General features: G+C 39.4%; 1 protein-coding gene across 4 annotated transcripts in view; it reads right to left on the reverse strand.

Moving 5' to 3' along the window:
- The window catches only part of enah (ENAH actin regulator), a 280,348-nt gene that overhangs the window by 157,428 nt on the left and 118,652 nt on the right, over window positions 1-4,268 (reverse strand). The window lies entirely within an intron of this gene.

A 4,268-nucleotide genomic window follows, 5' to 3' on the forward strand; every position in this document is an offset into this window, starting at 1 on the left:
TTTCATAAATGTCTGTGGTGAAGCAACGGAAAAATCATGGCCGTATGATTTTTCCTGATTGATTGCTTATGTTGTTATTTTCATAATTTGCCAAATTAATGTAAATGTTTGATGTTAAATTTTGATTCTGTAAATAAACGACCGCATTCATTTTGATGGGTCAAATATAAATGACGTCTCACGTTTGCATTTCCTTAAATTCAATGCACGTTTTATTCAGTTCAGAAAAATGAGGAATCCGCGTTAAATGATGAATATATCTGAGCATCTGTTCATCTACACATAGATATAACTTAGATATAACACAGATATAACATAGATATAACATAGATATAACATAGATATAACATAGATATAACACAGATATAACACAGATATAACACAGATATAACACAGATATAACACAGATATAACATAGATATAACATATATCTAGACGTGTGCCAGGAACATGTGCAAAAGCACCAAAGATACATGAAGCTCTAGATGTTCTGAGGGTTAACTACCAGTTACTGTGTGCTAATACTGTTCTGTAAATAGTCTGCCCTAATCAATGTTCCAACACATATTCATCATTATCATTGATATTGTTTATCTTGTTTCTTTATATATTGTATTGTTTATTAACATTTAGGGACTTTTGTGTGAATCTTGTTATCTGTTGCTGCTGTTACACTTGACTTTCCCCTCCGTGGGACAATAAAGACTGTTTCTGTTCTGTTCTGTTCTGTTCTGTTCTGTTCTGTTCTGTGCTCCATCACACTTAGCTGAAAGACCCAAAGCGAGCGCACAAACAAATCTGGCAGAGCGACTCCAGGGAAGAGTCTGCTACAGAGATCTGCTAATGTCAATACTGCAACAGGACGAGTCAGGTCACGTTTTGTTCTGAACATGCATCCTAACGACCATGAAGGACATCTGAAACTGGCATGTCTTATTTAGGAGAAAGTTTTTTGTTAGTTTTCACATACATGTATATATTTTTTCTGATTAACTATGGTTTTTAAAAGCATGAGACTGAGATTTTTTTTTACCTCATATCTTTTATATTTCAGATTTTTAAAAAATCCTGTCATTTAGAGCATTTATTTGCAAAATAGGACAAGTGGTCAGACTAACAGAAAAAGGTGTCATGTTTTCAGACCTCCAGCTATGCAAAGAAAAAAACAAGGTTATTTGCATATTTAGTCATCACATTATTATTTTAACTTCCATGTGCCTTGGCATGTTCCCCATCAGTCTTACAAATTGCAGTCGTGTTATATTTTTCCCTCGTGGCAGTAAAATTCAATCAGCTCAGCTTTGTTTGATGGCCTGTGACCTCTTTCCCACATCTGTAGCGAGTTCAGGTTTAAAGTTAGGGCTCGTCGTGGCATTAAATAAATCCATCTATCACTGAACCCCACTGAAAACCTGAAGGGTACAGGACACATTTGCCAGTGAATCTAAAACTGAAGCCTTCTTTTTCTCGCTTGAAAGTTATTTTCAACTCTTTGGATATAGTGAATAGTTTTCCCCCAATTACAATTCAAAGTCTTTTTATTATTTTTTTTTATTTTGAACACATAAAACACACAGAACATAAAACAAAAAACCCTCCCAGACCGGATCAGTCATGCATATGAATTAAAATGAATTACACAGACATTGACAAGTTTTCCACATACAACATGAAAGGCTGCCACATGTCCCAAAACCTTTTAACAGAACCCTTTGGGGTATATATTATTTTTTCCAGATATAAAGAAATATTAATAATATTTCCTCCTGCTCTGCTCTCTGTGTGTCTGAAGCGCCTGGGTCTCATCTCCCGAACATAAATTAAGAAGATTATGGATTTGGTATCGTGGGCGTTCAACTCTATTGATAAGATTTTTTCATCAAAGCGACAAGGTCCTGGAGAACCGGCGTGTCCAGCTGAGACTCACGCTGTGGGGTACGTCATGGATTCGTGGGGAGTGTGGCAGTTGATGTGCATCACAGTCCTGTCTCAGGAGGATGTTGAAGACGTTTACATATTTGGATTTATGATAGCAGGGACTCTGCTTTTTGGCATCAGCGGGGCTCTGTTTTATCGACTTTTGAAGAAGACATCAGGAGCAGTTTCGGCCATGGAAAAGTTTCAGAGTCAGTGTGAAGGTCTGGTCCTGGGGGACACGTCTGGTTTCACCGGAGAATAGAAGGAAAAAAAAATATATATGTTTGAGAAGAGATTATTAAAAATTCTAGAATCGTCCCAATTGGGAGCATATACCAAAAACAAGCTCACTGGCAGTGTGTATAACTTCCCCACCACTATAACATAACGCCCAGCATTACCAGCATGTACACTCGAGGCTGTAAATTGTAACTGCTTGCCAACTACCGTGAGAACCGATCAACAGGATGCAATCTCCTCTGTGGTCCACACTGCTCTCAACCACCTGGAGCAGAAAGACTCTTACGTCCGTATGCTCTTTGTGGACTTCACATCCGCCTTCAACACCATGATCCCCCAAACCCTGATGGACAAACTGTCCACACTAGGACTAAGCCCCTCCATTTTCAACTGGGTACTAGACTTTTTAACAAACAGACCACAGTTAGTGAGGATCCACAACTTCTCCTCCCCCATAACCCTCAGCACTGGCTCTCCTCAGGGATGTGTGTTGAGCCCCCTCCTGTTTACTCTGCTCACGTATGATTGTGCAGCTACCCATCCAGGCTGTCACAATGTAAAGTTTGCAGATGATACAGCGGTGGTGGGATGCATCACAAACAATGATGAGTCCAGCTACAGGCAAGAGGTGGAACACCTGGAGAGCTGGTGCAGAGAGAATAACCTTCACATCAATGTGAAGAAGACAAAGGAGATGATTGTGGACTTCAGAAGGAACAAAAACACCTACACCCCCCTGAACATAAGAAGATCTGTGGTGGAAGTGGTCTCCAGCTACAAGTACTTGGGTGTACACCTGAACAACAACCTCAGCTGGAGCAACAACACCACCAGCCTGATCAAGAAAGCTCATCAGAGACTCTACTTCCTCAGACGGCTGAGACGAGCTGGTCTGGAAGCTCAGTCCTCACCTCCTTCTACAGGTGTGCAGTAGAGAGCATCCTGTGCTCCAGCATCAACGTGTGGCATGGAGGCTGCACAGCTGCAGAAAGAAAAGCTTTGCAGAGAGTGGTGAAGGCTGCACAGAAGATGTTGGAGTCAGTCTCCCCACCATCACAGACATCTACACCTCCAGATGCAGGAAGAGGGCCACCTGCATCATGAAGGACCACATTCACCCAGCACACACACTTTTTGCCCCACTCCCCTCAGGAAGGAGGTTGAGGAGCATTAAGTGTAGAACCACTAGACTGAGGAACAGCTTCTACCCTGAGGCTGTTAGACTCATGAATCTCTAACTAGAATAATCACTGTGAAAAACCATATCATGTTGCTGCTGATCTGTTTCATGATGCTGCTGATCAGTTTCATGTTGCTGCTGATCTGTTTCATGTTGCTGCTGATCTGTTTCATGTGGCTGCTGATCTGTTTCATGATGCTGCTGATCTGTTTCATGTTGCTGCTGATCTGTTTCATGATGCTGCTGATCTGTTTCATTGTTGATGTGTTCATGCGTGCACATCTGCTCACAGACTCATGTTCATGTTTGTGCTGATGTTCAATGTTTTATGTTATGAGTGCTTAGTGTATATTTAGTTGATGTTTTTCTTAGTTCATATCTTAGATGTCATTACTGTTTTTCTTAGACATTTTATTGTTGGATGTAACTGGGACCCTGTGTACATAATTTCGCTCCACCACATGTACCACATGAGGTGCGAATGACAATAAAGAACCTCTGACTCTGATTTATAATTGGATTGAAACTAAGGGTGCAAATCTCTCTGTGTCTGGTGATTCGATTCCAATTTTTGGTGTCAAGATTCGACTCAAAATCGATTTTTCTATTGAAATGATCATAAATTTAGTTTTAGTTATAATGTATATGTAACAGACAAGTTGAAAAGATTAAACAACAATGTAAACAAATAGAACATTTATTTAAAACAGTAATTTTGTTCTTTACTGTATCAAATATTTTTGATTCATTTTATATTTATACAAAAAAAATAAAAGTACAGTAGTGCATAAAAATCTGTAACTGTAATTACCAGTATTAGGTTAGCTTAGCTGCCTGGATAAATTAAAAAATAAAACAATAAAAAAATCTAGGAACAAATAATTCATCCATCCATCGTCTTTATCCACTTCTTCCTTTTCGAGTCACTGGT

The sequence above is a fragment of the Nematolebias whitei genome, chromosome 12, assembly GCF_014905685.2.
Source record: "Nematolebias whitei isolate Nwh7 chromosome 12, NemWhi1, whole genome shotgun sequence".
NCBI classification, from domain to species: Eukaryota; Metazoa; Chordata; class Actinopteri; order Cyprinodontiformes; family Rivulidae; genus Nematolebias; species Nematolebias whitei.